This window comes from Ambystoma mexicanum, chromosome 5q, assembly GCF_040938575.1.
Source record: "Ambystoma mexicanum isolate Mex_15411 chromosome 5q, UKY_AmexF1_1, whole genome shotgun sequence".
Taxonomy (NCBI): Eukaryota; Metazoa; Chordata; class Amphibia; order Caudata; family Ambystomatidae; genus Ambystoma; species Ambystoma mexicanum.
This window is the reverse complement of record NC_090933.1, coordinates 1314547811-1314564511: the sequence shown is the minus strand read 5'-3', so window position 1 is coordinate 1314564511 and position 16701 is coordinate 1314547811. Positions and strand designations below refer to the sequence as shown.

The 16701-nt window shown below is 57.4% G+C and overlaps 1 protein-coding gene across 1 annotated transcript in view; it reads right to left on the bottom strand.

Moving 5' to 3' along the window:
• Positions 1-16278, bottom strand: part of LOC138498474 (zinc finger protein 268-like) — a 544482-nt gene extending 528204 nt beyond the window's left edge. The window contains exon 1 of the mRNA XM_069622224.1: positions 16142-16278. The gene's annotated coding sequence lies outside the window, so the exon portion shown is untranslated. The remainder of the gene's footprint in view (positions 1-16141) is intronic.
• Between the last annotated feature and the right edge of the window lie 423 nt (positions 16279-16701).

Genomic DNA, 16701 nt, shown 5'->3' with positions numbered 1-16701 from the left:
ACCTGCGCAGAAGAAGGCGGGTCAGCTGGCAACCAGCGCAGAAGAAGGCGGGTCAGCTGGGACCCTGCGCAGAAGAAGGCGGGTCAGCTGGGAACCTGCGCAGAAGAAGGCAGGTCAGCTGGGAACCTGCACAGAAAAGGTCGTTCAGCTGGGAGCCTGCACAGAAGACGGCGGGTCAGCTGGGAACCTGCGAAGAGGAAGGCGGGTTTGCAGGCAAACTGCGCATAAGAAGGTGGCTCAACTGGAAACCTGCACAGGAGAAGGCGGGTCAGCTGGGAACCTGCACAGGAGAAGGCGGGTCAGCTGGGAACCTGCACAGGAGAAGGCGGGTCAGCTGGGAACCTGCACAGGAGAAGGCGGGTCAGCTGGGAACCTGCACAGGAGAAGGCGGGTCAGCTGGGAACCTGCACAGGAGAAGGCGGGTCAGCTGGGATCCTGCACAGGAGAAGGCGGGTCAGCAGGGAACCTGCGCAGGAGAAGGCGGGTCAGCAGGGAACCTGTGCAGAAGAAGGTGGTTCAATCTGTGCAGAAGAAGGCGGGTCAGCTGGGAATCTGCGCAGAAGAAGGTGGGTCCGCTGGGAACCTGCAAGAAGAAGGTTGGTCAGCTGGGAACCTGCACAGAAGAAGGCGGGTCAACTGGGAACCTGCACAGAAGAAGGCAGGTCAGCTGGGAAGTGGCGGAGAAGATGGGGGGGTCAGCAACCTGCGCAGAAGGAGGTGGGTCAACAGGAAACCTGCACAGAAGGAGGCGGGTCAGCTGGGAGCCTGCGCAGAAGAAGGCGGGTCAGCTGGGAACCTGCGCAGAAGAAGGCGGGTCAGCTGGGAACTTGCGCAGAAGAAGGCGGGTCAGCTGGGAACATGTGCAGAAGAAGGCGGGTCAGCTGGGAACATGCGCAGAAGAAGGTGGGTCAGCTGGGACCCTGCACAGAAGAAGGTGGGTCAGCTGGGAACCTGCACAGGAGAAGGCGGGTCAGCTGGGAACCTGCACAGGAGAAGGCAGGTCAGATGGGAACCTGCACAGGAGAAGGCAGGTCAGATGGGAACCTGCACAGGAGAAGGCAGGTCAGATGGGAACCTGCACAGGAGAAGACGGGTCAGCAGGGAACCTGCACAGGAGAAAGGTGGGTCAGCAGGGAACCTGTGCAGGAGAAGGTGGGTCAATCTGTGCAGAAGAAGGCGGGTCAGCTGGGAATCTGCGCAGAAGACAGTGGGTCCGCTGGGAATCTTCAAGAAGAAGGTGGGTCAGCTTGGAGCCTGTGAGAAGAAGGTGGATCAGCTGGGACGCTACACAGAAGAAGGCGGGTCAACTGGGAACCTGCACAGAAATAGGCAGGTCAGCTGGGAACCTGCACAGAAGGCGGGTCAGCTGGCGAACCTGCGCAGAAAAAGGTGGTTTAGCTGGGAACAGGCGCAGAAGATGGCGGGTCAGCTGGGAGCCTGCGCAGAATAAGGCGGGTCAGCTGGGAGCCTGTGCAGAATAAGGCGGGTCAGCTGGAAACCTGAGCAGAAGAAGGAGGGTCAGCAGGGAACCAGCGCAGAAGAATGCGGGTCAGCGGGGAACCAGTGCAGAAGAAGATGGCTCAGCAGGGAACCAGCGCAGAAGAAGGTGGGTCAACCTGTGCAGAAGAAGGTCAGTCAGCTGGGAACCTGCGCAGAAGAAGGTGGGTCAGCTGGGAACCTGCACAGAAGAAGGCGGGTCAGCTGGGAACCTGCGCAGAAGAAGGCGGGTCAGCTGGGAACCTGCGCAGAAGAAGGCGGGTCAGCTGGGAACCTGCGCAGAAGAAGGAGGGTCAGCTGGGAACCTGCACAGAAGAAGGCGGGTTAGCTGGGAACCTGCACAGAAGAAGATGGGTTAGCTGGGAACCTGCACAGGAGAAGGCAATTCAGCTGTGAACCTGCACAGGAGAAGGCAGGTCAGCTGGGAACCTGCACAGGAGAAGACAGGTCAGCTGGGAACCTGCACAGGAGAAGACAGGTCAGCCGGGAACCTGCACAGGAGAAGACAGGTCAGCAGGGAACCTGCGCAGAAGAAGGTGGGTCAACCTTTGCAGAAGAAGGCGGATCAGCTGGGAATCTGCGCAGAAGAAGGTGGGTCAGCTGGGAACCTGCGTAGAAGAAGATTGGTCAGCTGGGCACCTGCCCAGAAAAGGTGGGTCAGCAGGGAACATGAGCAGAAGATGGCGGGTCAGCTGGGAGCCTGCGCAGAAGAAGGCGGGTCAGCTGGGAGCCTGCGCAGAAGAAGGCGGGTCAGCTGGGAGCCTGCGCAGAAGAAGGCGGGTCAGCTGGGAGCCTGCGCAGAAGAAGGCGGGTCAGCTGGGAGCCTGCGCAGAAGAAGGCGGGTCAGCTGGGAGCCTGCGCAGAAGCAGGCGGGTCAGCTGGGAGCCTGCGCAGAAGCAGGCGGGTCAGCTGGGAGCCTCCGCACAAGAAGGCAGGTCAGCTAGGCAACTGCACAGAAGGCGCGTAAACTGGGAACCTGCGCAGAAGGAGGCGGGTCAGCTAGGAAGTGGCAGAGAAGATGGGGAGTCAGCTGGGAACCTGCACACAAGAAGGCGGGTCAGCAGGGAACCTGCGCACAAAAGGCGGGTCAGCAGGGAACCTGCGCACAAGAAGGCGGGGCAGCAGGGAACCTGCGCACAAGAAGGCGGGGCAGCTGGGAACCTGCGCACAAGAAGGCGGGGCAGCTGGGAACCTGCGCACAAGAAGGCGGGTCAGCTGGGAACCTGCGCACAAGAAGGCGGGTCAGCTGGGAGCCTGCGCACAAGAAGACGGGTCAGCTGGGAGCCCGCACACAAGAAGACGGGTCAGCTGGGAGCCCGCGCACAAGATGGCGGGTCAGCTGGAAACCCGCGCAGAAGAAGTGGGGTCAGTTGGGAACCCGGGCAGAAGAAGGCAGGTCAGCGGGAGCCTGCGCAGAAGAAGGCGGTTCAGCCGGGAGCCTGCGCAGAAGAAGGCGGGTCAGCCTGGAGCCTGCGCAGAAGAAGGCGGGTCAGCCTGGAGCCTGCGCAGAAGAAGGCGGGTCAGCCGGGAGCCCGCGCAGAAGAAGGAGGGTCAGCTGGAAAACTCTGCACAAGAAGGAAGGTCAGCTGGGAAACTGCACAGAAGAAGGTGCGTATACTGGGAACCTGCACAGAAGTAGGCAGGTCAGATGGGAAGTGCCAGAGAAGATGAGGGGTCAGCTGGGAACCTGCGCAGAAGGAGGGGGGTCAACAGGAAACCTACGCAGAAGGAGGCGCGTCAGCTGGGAGCCTGCGCAAAAGAAGGCGGGTCTGCAGGGAACCAGCGCAGAAGAAGGCGGGTCAGCAGGGCACCTGCGCAAAAGAAGGCGGGTCTGCAGGGAACCTGCGCAGAAGAAGGCGGGTCAGCAGGGAACCTGCGCAGAAGAAGGCGGGTCAGCAGGGAACCTGCGCACAAGAAGGCGGGTCAGCTGGGAGCCCGCGCACAAGAAGGCGGGTCAGCAGGGAGCCCGCGCACAAGATGGCGGGTCAGCTGGGAACCCGCGCAGAAGAAGTGGGGTCAGTTGGGAACCTGCGCAGAAGAAGGCAGGTCAGCGGGAGCCTGCGCAGAAGAAGGCAGGTCAGCAGGGAGCCTGCGCAGAAGAAGGCGGGTCAGCCGGGAGCCTGCGCAGAAGAAGGCGGGTCAGCCGGGAGCCTGCGCAGAAGAAGGCGGGTCAGCCGGGAGCCTGCGCAGAAGAAGGCGGGTCAGCCGGGAGCCTGCGCAGAAGAAGGCGGGTCAGCTGGGAACCTCCGCACAAGAAGGCAGGTCAGCTGGGAAACTGCGCAGAAGAAGGCGCGTAAACTGGAACCTGCGCGGAAGGAGGCGGGCCAGCTGGGAAGTGGCGGAGAATATGAGGGGTCAGCAACCTGCGCAGAAGGAGGCGGGTCAGCTGGGAGCCTGCGCAGAAGAAGGCGGGTCAGCTGGGAGCCTGCGCAGAAGAAGGCGGGTCAGCTGGGAACCTGCGCAGAAGAAGGCGGGTCAGCTGGGAACCTGCGCAGAAGAAGGCGGGTCAGCTGGGAACCTGCGCAGAAGAAGGCGGGTCAGCTGGGAACCTGCGCAGAAGAAGGCGGGTCAGCTGGGAACCTGCGCAGAAGAAGGCGGGTCAGCTGGGAACCTGCGCAGAAGAAGGCGGGTCAGCTGGGACCCTGCGCAGAAGAAGGTGGGTCAGCTGGGAGCATGCACAGAAGACGGCGGGTCAGCTGGAAACCTGCACAGAAGAAGGCGGGTCAGCAAGGAAACTGCGCAGAAGAAGGTGGCTGAACTGGAAACCTGCACAGAAGAAGGCAAGTCGGGTGGGAACCTGCACTGGAGAAGGCAAGTCGGCTGGGAACCTGCATGAAAGAAGGAAGGTCAGCTGGGAACCTGCACAGGAGAAGGCAGGTCAGCTGGGAACCTGCACAGGAGAAGGCAGGTCAGCTGGGAACCTGCGCAGGAGAAGGCAGGTCAGCTGGGAACCTGCGCAGGAGAAGGTGGGTCAGCAGGGAACCTGTGCAGAAGAAGGTGGGTCAATCTGTGCAGAAGAAGGCGGGTCAGCTGGGAACCTGCACAGAAGAAGGCGGGTCAGTTGGGAACCTGCACAGAAGATGGCGGGTCAGCTGGGAACCTGCACAGAAGATGGCGGGTCAGCTGGGAACCTGCGCAGAAGATGGCGGGTCAGCTGGGAACCTGCGCAGAAGATGGCGGGTCAGCTGGGAACCTGCGCAGAAGATGGCGGGTCAGCTGGCAACCTGCAGAGAAAAAGGTGGGTCAGCAGGGAACATGCGCAGAAGATGGTGGGTCAGCTGGAAACCTGTGCATAAGAAGGCGGGTCAGCTCGGAACCTGTGCAGAAGTCGGGTCAACTGGGACCCTGCGCAGGAGAAGGCGGGTCAGCTGGGAACCTGCGCAGAAAAGGTGGTTCAGCTGGGAGCCTGGGCAGAAGATGGCGGGTCAGCTGGGAACCTGCACAGAAGATGGCGGGTCAGCTGGGAACCTGCACAGAAGATGGCGGGTCAGCTGGGAACCTGCGCAGAAGATGGCGGGTCAGCTGGGAACCTGCGCAGAAGATGGCGGGTCAGCTGGGACACTGCGCAGAAGATGGCGGGTCAGCTGGTAACCTGCAGAGAAAAAGGTGGGTCAGCAGGGAACATGCGCAGAAGATGGTGGGTCAGCTGGAAACCTGTGCATAAGAAGGCGGGTCAGCTGGGAACCTGTGCAGAAGTCGGGTCAACTTGGACCCTGCGCAGGAGAAGGCGGGTCAGCTGGGAACCTGCGCAGAAAAGGTGGTTCAACTGGGAACCTGCACAGAAGAAGGCGGGTCAGCTGTGAACCTGCACAGGAGAAGGCAGGTCCGATGGGAACCTGTACAGGAGAAGGCAGGTCAGCTGGGAACCTGCACAGGAGAAGGCAGTTCAGCTGGGAACCAGCACAGGAGAAGGCAGGTCAGCTGGGAACCAGCACAGGAGAAGGCAGGTCAGCTGGGAACCAGCACAGGAGAAGGCTGGTCAGCTGGGAACCAGCACAGGAGAAGGCAGGTCGGCTGGGAGCATGCACAGGAGAAGGCTGGTCAGCTTGGAACCTGCGCAGGAGAAGGCGGGTCAGCAGGGAACCTGCGCATCAGAAGGCAGGTCAGCAGGGTACCTGTGTAGAAGAAGGTGGGTCAACCTGTGCAGAAGAAGGCGGGTCAGCTGGGAACCTGCGCAGAAGAAGGCGGGTCAGCTGGGAACCTGCGCAGAAGAAGGCCGGTCAACTGGGAACCTGCACAGAAGAAGGCGGGTCAGCTGTGAACCTGCACAGGAGAAGGCAGGTCCGATGGGAACCTGTACAGGAGAAGGCAGGTCAGCTGGGAACCAGCACAGGAGAAGGCAGGTCAGCTGGGAACCAGCACAGGAGAAGGCTGGTCAGCTGGGAGCATGCACAGGAGAAGGCTGGTCAGCTTGGAACCTGCGCAGGAGAAGGCGGGTCAGCAGGGAACCTGCGCATCAGAAGGCAGGTCAGCAGGGTACCTGTGTAGAAGAAGGTGGGTCAACCTGTGCAGAAGAAGGCGGGTCAGCTGGGAACCTGCGCAGAAGAAGGCGGGTCAGCTGGGAACCTGCGCAGAAGAAGGCCGGTCAGCTGGGAACCTGCGCAGAAGAAGGCCGGTCAGCTGGGAACCTGCGCAGAAGAAGGCGGGTCAGCTGGGACCCTGCGCAGAAGAAGGCGGGTCAGCTGGGACCCTGCGCAGAAGAAGGCAGGTCAGCTGGGAACCTGCACAGAAAAGGTGGTTCAGCTGGGAGTCTGCACAGAAGACGTGGGTCAGCTGGGAATCTGCGAAGAAGACGGCGGATTTGCAGGCAAACTGCGCATAAGAAGGTGGCTCAACTGGAAACCTGCACAGGAGAAGGCGGGTCAGCTGTGAACCTGCACAGGAGAAGGCGGGTCAGCTGGGAACCTGCACAGGAGAAGGCGGGTCAGCTGGGAACCTGCACAGAAGATGGCGGGTCAGCTGGGAACCTGTGCAGAAGATGGCGGGTCAGCTGGGAACCTGTGCAGAAGATGGCGGGTCAGCTGGGAACCTGCGCAGAAGATGGCGGGTCAGCTGGGACACTGCGCAGAAGATGGCGGGTCAGCTGGTAACCTGCAGAGAAAAAGGTGGGTCAGCAGGGAACATGCGCAGAAGATGGTGGGTCAGCTGGAAACCCGTGCATAAGAAGGCGGGTCAGCTGGGAACCTGTGCAGAAGTCGGGTCAACTTGGACCCTGCGCAGGAGAAGGCCGGTCAGCTGGGAACCTGCGCAGAAAAGGTGGTTCAGCTGGGAGCCTGTGCAGAAGATGGCGGGTCAGCTGGGAACCTGCGCAGAAGATGGCGGGTCAGCTGGGACACTGCGCAAAAGATGGCGGGTCAGCTGGCAACCTGCAGAGAAAAAGGTGGGTCAGCAGGGAACATGCGCAGAAGATGGTGGGTCAGCTGGAAACCTGTGCATAAGAAGGCGGGTCAGCTGGGAACCTGTGCAGAAGTCGGGTCAACTTGGACCCTGCGCAGGAGAAGGCGGGTCAGCTGGGAACCTGCGCAGAAAAGGTGGTTCAACTGGGAACCTGCACAGAAGAAGGCGGGTCAGCTGTGAACCTGCACAGGAGAAGGCAGGTCCGATGGGAACCTGTACAGGAGAAGGCAGGTCAGCTGGGAACCTGCACAGGAGAAGGCAGGTCAGCTGGGAACCAGCACAGGAGAAGGCAGGTCAGCTGGGAACCAGCACAGGAGAAGGCAGGTCAGCTGGGAACCAGCACAGGAGAAGGCTGGTCAGCTGGGAGCATGCACAGGAGAAGGCTGGTCAGCTTGGAACCTGCGCAGGAGAAGGCGGGTCAGCAGGGAACCTGCGCATCAGAAGGCAGGTCAGCAGGGTACCTGTGTAGAAGAAGGTGGGTCAACCTGTGCAGAAGAAGGCGGGTCAGCTGGGAACCTGCGCAGAAGAAGGCGGGTCAGCTGGGAACCTGCGCAGAAGAAGGCCGGTCAGCTGGGAACCTGCGCAGAAGAAGGCGGGTCAGCTGGGAACCTGCGCAGAAGAAGGCGGGTCAGCTGGGACCCTGCGCAGAAGAAGGCGGGTCAGCTGGGACCCTGCGCAGAAGAAGGCAGGTCAGCTGGGAACCTGCACAGAAAAGGTGGTTCAGCTGGGAGTCTGCACAGAAGACGTGGGTCAGCTGGGAATCTGCGAAGAAGACGGCGGATTTGCAGGCAAACTGCGCATAAGAAGGTGGCTCAACTGGAAACCTGCACAGGAGAAGGCGGGTCAGCTGTGAACCTGCACAGGAGAAGGCGGGTCAGCTGGGAACCTGCACAGGAGAAGGCGGGTCAGCTGGGAACCTGCACAGGAGAAGGCGGGTCAGCTGGGAACCTGCACAGGAGAAGGCGGGTCAGCTGGGATCCTGCGCAGGAGAAGGCGGGTCAGCAGGGAACCTGCGCAGGAGAAGGCGGGTCAGCAGGGAACCTGCGCAGGAGAAGGCGGGTCAGCAGGGAACTTGTGCAGAAGAAGGTGGTTCAATCTGTGCAGAAGAAGGCAGGTCAGCTGGGAATCTGCGCAGAAGAAGGTGGGTCCGCTGGGAACCTGCAAGAAGAAGGTGGGTCAGCTGGGAGCCTGTGAGAAGAAGGTGGGTCAGCTGGGAACCTGCACAGAAGAAGGCGGGTCAACTGGGAACCTGCACAGAAGAAGGCGGGTCAACTGAGAACCTGCACAGAAGAAGGCAGGTCAGCTGGGAACCTGCACAGAAGGCGGGTCAGCTGGCGAACCTGCGCAGAAAAAAAGTGGTTCAGCTGGGAAACAGGCGCAGAAGATGGCGTGTCAGCTGGGAACCTGCGCAGAATAAGGCGGGTCAGCTGGGAGCCTGCACAGAATAAGGCGGGTCAGCTGGGAGCCTGTGCAGAATAAGGCGGGTCAGCTGGGAGCCTGCGCAGAATAAGGCAGGTCAGCTGGAAACCTGCGCAGAAGAAGGCGGGTCAGCAGGGAAACTGCGCAGAAGAAAGCGGGTCAGCTGGGAACCTGCACAGGAGAAGGCAAGTCAGCTGAGAACCTCCACAGGAGAAGGCAAGTCAGCTGGGAACCTGCACAGGAGAAGGCAAGTCAGCTGGGAACCTGCACAGGAGAAGGCAGGTCAGCTGGGAACCTGCACAGGAGAAGGCAAGTCAGCTGGGAACCTGCACAGGAGAAGGCAAGTCAGCTGGGAACCTGCAAGAGAGAAGGCAAGTCAGCTGGGAACCTGCACAGGAGAAGGCAAGTCAGCTGGGAACCTGCACAGGAGAAGGCAAGTCAGCTGGGAACCTGCACCAGAGAAGGCAAGTCAGCTGGGAACCTGCACAGGAGAAGGCAAGTCAGCTGGGAACCTGCACAGGAGAAGGCAAGTCAGCTGGGAACCTGCATAGGAGAAGGCAGGTCAGCTGGCAACCTGCGCAGAAGAAGGCGGGTCAGCAGGGAACCAGCGCAAAAGAAGGTGGGTCAGCAAGGAATCAGCGCAGAAGAAGGCGGGTCAACCTGTGCAGAAGAAGGTGGGTTAGCTGGGAACCTGCGCAGAAGAAGGCGGGTCAGCTGGGAACTTGCACAGAAGAAGGCGGGTCAGCTGGGAACCTGCAAGAAGAAGGAGGGTCAGCTGGGAACCTGCACAGAAGAAGGCAGGTCAGCTGGGAACCTGCACAGAAGAAGGCAGGTCAGCTGGGAACCTTCACAGAAGAAGGCGGGTCAGCTGGCGAACCTGCGCAGAAAAAGGTGGGTCAGCAGGGAACATGCGCAGAAAAAGGTGGGTCAGCAGGGAACATGCGCAGAAGATGGTGGGTCAGCTGGGAACCTGGGCACAAGAAAGCGGGTCAGCTGAGAACCTGCGCAGAAGAAGGCCTTGCACATAAGAAGGCGCGTCAGCTGGGAATCTGCGCAGAAGAAAGCCGGTCAGCTGAGAACCTGCGCAGAAAAAATCCGGTCAGCTGGGAGCCTGCGCAGAAGATGGCGGGTCAGTTGGGAACCTGCACAGAAGATGGCGGGTCAGCTGGGAACTTGCGCAGGGGATGGCGGGTCAGCTGGGAACCTGCGCAGAAGAAGGTGAGTCAGCTGGGACCCTGCGCAGAAGATGGCGGGTCAGCTGGCAACCTGCAGAGAAAAAGGTGGGTCAGCAGGGAACATGCGCAGAAGATGGTGTCTCCAGTGTAATAGGGAGGCCTGCCATCCCTTGCCTCGTGCTGTGGAATCATAGCAGGGACTTGAATGCTGGGGCCGAACAGTGAGATGCAGTGAAGCAGAGGCAGGATATACAAAGTGAATGGTGAGGTTGGGACATAATATCCCTCACAACCAAAAGACACCTGGTGAGGTGGAAACAACCACGGCGGATTGGCACAGTTTGGGAACACACCCATAAAACAAATTTCAAACAACCCTACGAAATGGGAGGACACAGTTCATTCTTTAAACCAGATAACAAAGCAGGAACGACTGTAGATCCCACCGGATCAAGCACAACGCTCACTCCTGTACTACGGACCACAGTGAGAGGTCCCTGATACACAGCGTTTGGCCCCGGATGACGCAGAGCCTCGCAAAGCAGACCCCTAAATGGAACTGCATCCTGGACAGTGTTGATTCGATAGTATAACATACTAGTGGACATGATTTTGCCAAAATTCACGGTTTCAGCTGACGACAAGTGTGCAACGAGACCAACCCTGCTCATATGGTAGGAACACATATTCAGCCCACGACCATTGATTGCATCTACCCCCTGACATAGAGTGGCAATCAGAGAGCTCAATCATGTCAAGATCATATCACCTAGAGGCCCAGACAATAGCGGGTGAAGTACGCTGTCTAGGGTACGAGCAAGCATAATAATATTAAATAAAAATAAAAAATTCTCGAGCCAACATCGCCATGGCTGCGAACCTCACACAGGAGGGTGCTTGTGCGGCCAGGACCAGGTTGAGGCCCGAGCCATCGTTTGTGAGCACCAGCAGTAAACCGCCCCAACACCACCTGATGTGACGGCCTGGGACCATGCATGAGATATCGCTCAACCGTGGGAGGTTTGCCACAATAGAGAAAGACAGCAGGCACTGTAACTGCCCGGTAACTGTGCCCTGGCTGCAGCTACAGAATTTGCCAGTGCGGGCATATACAGGCCAGCTTCACAGATGACGTGATGAAGGGCTGCATTAAATACAGTTCCCGCCCCACATTCAACCCGAAAAGATTGGGTAATGAGGCTCAAACCTCGGCATCCAACAATCACAGCTGATGGATAAAATCTATCAGCAAGCAGCAGATGGCCATTCGCCAGTCAGTTATTGCTCTGATTACTTACCGGTAATCTTCATTACTCCTAGTCCTACTCTTCCTCGTCACAGTACTTACTTCATGAGGCACCCACCTCCGACACAGGACCTTCTTCTATTTCTTTAAATCCCTATAACTCCTCCCCCACATCCTTGTCACTCAGTTTCATATTACCAAGCCGGAGCATGGGACCTTCCCCACAGGGAGGGTGAGGAGGGTCGTCAGTACTGTGACGAGGAAGAGTAGGACTAGGAGTAATGAAGATTACCGGTAAGTAATCAGAGCATTACCTCCACGTCCACTCTTCCTCGTCCCAGTACTTACTTCATGAGGTATACCAAAGCATCAACGGGGAAAAGGTCCCAATGAGACAGAGCCAAAAACAGTGCAGCAAAACACACCCACAATAACTCAAATCACATCCCCACAGACAAAAACTCCAACCACGAAGGAACAAACCCCCGAGTGGGAGAAACTCAACCCATAGCGGTTGATGAAAATGCCTAGACCAGCCAAGGCGGCAGCCATACAAATCTCTTGCAGAGAAAATCCCTCCTTACATCGGGCCAGGAAGCCGCAAAACCCCTGGTAGACCGCCCCTGATTGTGCGCAGGCACAGGCAGGCCAGAAGCCACATAGGCCCTAGAGATCACAACCCGGAACCACCGGAAAATGGAAACCACAGATGCGTTATGCCCAGCCCCAGCCAGACCACAAGCAATCAGAAGACTATCAGATTGGTGGAAAAGGCAAACCAAGCCAAATACTCCAACGCGTCCCGCCGGACATCAATGTTAAGCCGAGCCACCTCCTCAGGCGTTCTTGGATCATGAAAGAAGTCAGGGAGAACCAGACCCTGAGAGGTGTGAAACCCGAGAGACAACTGAAGGGAGAAACTTCGGACCACACCCCGGCACCACCGAGTCTGGCAGCACCCTCAGGAAAGGAGCGTGCCATAAGAGAGCCCCAATCTCCCCAAGCCTATGGGCAGAAGTGAGGGCAATAAGAAAAGCAGATTTCAGTGTAAGATGTTTGATATCAATCTCGGAAATGGGCTCAAAAGGAGGCCCATGAAGGAACCGTAATACAAGAGGGAGATCCCAAAAGGAAAGCCCTTTATCAGCACAAGGAAGGGAAGAAGAAAAACCCTGGATCAACTTCCCCACCAACACCTCCCCATCCAAGTGACCGTCAGAGTCCCCCAAAAGGAATTTCATGGAGGCCCGCTGAGAGCGAAGCCTGGAAAAACTGCCAGGCCCCTGTCAAAACCCCTCCTGGAGGAACCGAAGGATAGCAGAGGCCAGAACGCAGGGGAGGGATCCCAGACTGCCCATACCAGTCTCGGAAATGGCCCCAATGTCTGCCTAACACCTTCAGAGTGGAGGGTCTAAGAGCATCCATTTGGACTCAACTACAGGATCTGAGAACCCCTGAGATATCAACCTAGACTGAGCAATAGCCACACCGCCCATTGCATTCGGTGGAATTCTAACCACAGATCCCCTTGAAGGGGACACGGCCACCTCGGAACCAGCCAAGGTTCCTAGGAACGAAGCTCCAACAGAGAGGGGAGCCAACTCCGGCGGCACCAGAACAGAGCTAACAACAACACAGTCACCCTGGACACTCAGATGCGCCAAACCACCCGGGGCAGAAGGGGAATAGGCGGAAAGGCATAAAGGAAAACCCCAAGGCCACTGTACAGAGAGGGCGTCCATCCCCCAATCCCCTCAACCTGAAACCGAGAGCAGAAGAGGGGAACTTCTGCTGAGGCCGGGGATGCAAACAGGTCTAGAACCAAGGACCCTAATCTGACACAGGTCACCGCAAAGACCTGGGCCAACAGGACCAGTTCTGCAGAGGAGTGAAAACCGGCGTCTGAGAAGATCCGCTTGAACATTGTCCACCCTTCTGATACGTGAGGCCAGCAGATACACCAGATGAGATTCCTCCCAGGTGCCTATCAGCGCTGCCATAGCATTCAAGGAACAGCCGGAACCCCTTTTGCAGTTCACATATGCCAAGGCCGTCGTATTGTCCGATCGGACCAAAAACCGCCGACCGTCCAGCAACTCCTCGAAGTACACCAGAGCTTGCACAATGGCACAACTCTTGCCAATTGGATGATCACCGGCTCTCCCCAGATCTCACAACCCTTGAGCTGAGAGGACCCCCAATGTATACCCTTTCTGCTGGTGTTGGTAGTAGGAGAGGTCACAGGAGGAAGGACCATGCACACCTCAGCCTGTAGACCTGAAACCCCCCGCCACCATAGCAGGGACACTCGCAGCGCTGGGGACACTGAAAACAAAACTACGAAAGCCGAGATGTCGGGAGCCAGTGGGAGAGAGTATAAGACACCAGGAGACGTAACGGAAGACAGGCTCAAGGAACTGGAAAACATGCAAGACGCCACGTGCCCCGTAACTTCAGCAACAGGTGAGTCGAGACATACTGCCTTCTGAGAACCCAGCCCAGAACAGCCAGCAAGCGCGCCCCCTGCACAACATCCAGAGTACGCTCTCCCCAGACGTCCGGACAAGCAGTGCAGGGTCTTGAGACCCATAAGCAGGTGACACATCCTAGAAGGCATAGGGACCAGGAACACCCGCAAGTAGAAAACTTGACCCCGAACAGGGAGAGGAACGGGCAAGACGGTAACCCACAACAACCGTTCAGAGAGAACGGATCCCATGGCCAACTACTTGGACCATGAGCTGGGTACCAAAGTCCTAACCATGCAAACCTGGACAGGAGGAGACAGGAACGGCAACTGATACCCCCTCCAGAAGGAGCCCATTACCCAGGAAGCCGAACCCCACCGGTCCCATACACCTCCGAGAAGATAGAGACGAGGAGCCAGGGAAAACCGCCAGTCACTGCACTTGCACCAGAGGGAAATCACAGGACGTTGAAACAGGCCTGCGCCACAATATAACAGCATGCTTGTCAGCCCACAAAAAGATTTGACCTATCAAAAGGAAGATACTGGACAGCCCAGAAGTCCAGCAGACTATGGCCCCCTCAGCCGACAGAGGAGCCACCAGGCTGGCGTCAAAAGGGCAGAGTACTGTCACAAAGCGGGGCAAAGCAATCCATCCCGGAAAGCCGACATCAAAGGCAACCCCCTACATGAGGTATGCCTATACTGGAAAACCCACTGAAGTGACATCCCCCTCCACCGGCACCAGGGGCTCTGAGAACCCCTCTAAGCACAGACATGTGCCACCCTGTGCCCTATCACTTCCCACAAGTCTGAGAGGAGTCGTGAAAGCAACACGTCAGCACCGGAGGACCTAGGGCCTAAAAGAAGAGACACTGGGAACCCCCTGCATGGCCGTTACTTCCATGATCATTTTCCATAATCCCATGCCGGACAAGGGAAAAGCAAATCAACTCCTTTGACTTTCCCTTGCGCAGTTTAGAGGAAGAGGACAGGACAAGGAGTCTGCGTCCATAGCTAGCACAGACCCAAACACACCACTAACACACCACATGACTGAGAGGTGGCTTGAGCCCTGTATCCAGTAGCTCGTAGCCCCATGCCCTAAATCGTTCCACTGCATCGGTCTAGGAAGGATGAAGGACCGAGTCAGCACCGCTGAGACTCGAACCCGAAGTGTAGACTATGCCAGGCCGGTACCCTTCCGGCCGCTTGCAGATGTGTCCAAAATCTGTGCCGTATTCACAGGCAGCACGCAAGGAATGCAGCCAACATCCGGTGCATACTGGGCTGTGTGTGTCTGAGGAGCTGGTAGTATGTGACATGTCTGTGACAGAACAGAGCCCCGCACTTTCAAATACTCTGTCACAGTCACCCCACGACAAGAAGCAGAGAGTCCTCACAACAAAAAAGGAAGGCTAGCCCATACTGCCAAGTGCTTGCCATAATTTCCAATAAAGGTGTGTACACAGAGCACGAGGTAACGGCCTTTCAAAGGAGTCAAGATGGCCATACCAGCAAGAGAGGGGAAAACATCAAGCACAGTCCTCCCCTCTCCTTACCTTCCCCCAGAGAATTCAGCTGACATCCGGTGCATCCTGGGCCGTGTGTCTCTGAGGAGCGGGTGGTATGTGGCATGCCTGCGACAGAACAGAGCCCCCGCACTTTCAAATACTCTGTCACAGTCACCCCACGACAAGAAGCAGAGAGGCCTCACAACAAAAGGGAAGGCTTAGCCCATACTGCCAAGTGCTTGCCATCATTTCCAATAAAGATGTGCACACAAAGCACGAGGAAAACGGCATGTTGAAGGAGTCAAAATGGCCATACCAGCAAGAGAGGGGAAAATATCAAGCACAGTCCTCCCCTCTCCTTACCTTCCCCCAGATAATGCAGCTAACATCCGGTGCATCCTGTGCTGTGTGTGTCGGAGGAGCGGGTGGTATGTGACATGCCTGCGACAGAACAGAGCCCCCGCACTCCCAAAGACTCTCTGCCACTGTCACCCCACGAAAAGAAGCAGAGAGGCCTCACAACAAAAGGGAAGGCTAGCCCATACTGCCAAGTCGAATCAAGATGGCCAAAACAGGAGAAGAGGGGAAAAACATCAAGCCCAGTCCTCCCCTCTCCTTACCTTCCCCCGGGCCGTGCAGGACCCGGGACACAATGCTCACGCTGCGGTCCGGAGCCCAGCAAAGAACCGAGCGAGGCAATCCAGCTCAACTGTGACCCCAAGCCCCGCAGGGGGCCCAGGAGCAGTGCCGCACCTGAGGGAGCCGAGGGCCCCGCCACAAGCCCCCCCCAGGGGGTCAGCAATCGGTGCTCCCTGGTGCCCCGCACCGGGAAGAAAAAGTCCAACCTGTCGGAGGCAGGAAAAATTTAATCTGAGTGACATGGATGTGGGGGAGGAGTTATACGGATTTAAAGAAACAGAAGAAGGTCCTGTGTCGGAGGCGGGTGCCTCATGAAGTAAGTACTGGGACGAGGAAGAGTGAACGTGGAGGTAATGCACTAACTCCGGCTGACAGCGTCTGATTGCAGCGCGTGCTGGTGCGGCGCAACATGCCGTGGGCCTCCCCTATACAGTCCTTCACTCCATAATAGTATGTATTTTCAATATATGACAGAAAAGATTATCTTCAAGTTTGCAATACTTTCATTTAGGTCATGCCACTAAAGCGTTGTATGGTGGGTGTTTCTTGTAGCATGCTGATGTGTTGGGTCCCTGTCCACAAATGACTCTGACATCTCCAGGTGAACAGTTAACTCTTTTACTTAAGTTCAGGTACATCAGATACAGTTCTTAGAGTCAGGTAAGTTATGGGGACATAGGACACCCACCGGCATCCTCTCACAGCGCTTACATCTTTCTGTCAGCCCTGGAACACTCTCATATCATAACATTCTCAGCTCTGCATTCTCCCTGAACATTCTACTCACGTGTAATGAATGCAGGCAGGTCTAAACACAGCACATGCCTTTCCTTCCAGCGTGCTCTGCTCACGATTCGTAATTGCAAGGTCTGCTCGTGCTGTCATCGCCGAGCATACCTCCCCCGTCTGCACTGCTCTTTCATTCTTGCGCATGCTCTAAGGATTTGTGTCTCAGCGCCGTGGCCTTTTATCGGCTGCGGGATGTACGCATGCTCGGATCATCATCCTTTCTCGCGCAGACTTTGGCGATTAGTGTCTCAGCGCCCGCCATGTTTATGACCTCGCCCCCGGTCACAACACTGAGCATGCGCAGTGTTCGGAGATGTAGGCGTGCCCGGCTCAAATCTCAGTTCTTCACATGCTTTACTAATCGGTGTCTCGCGCTCTACGCGTGTTTTACTGAGCATGCGCAGCGATACTGAGATATACACACGCTCAATTCATGGTCCCTTTCCTGTGGATAATTTGGTAATTCGTGTTTGTCACCTCGAATTAGGACGTGTGCACTGAGCATGCGCGAGTAAACTCATCCTGGCTCCTAGATCTTAACTGCACGTACTCTGATAA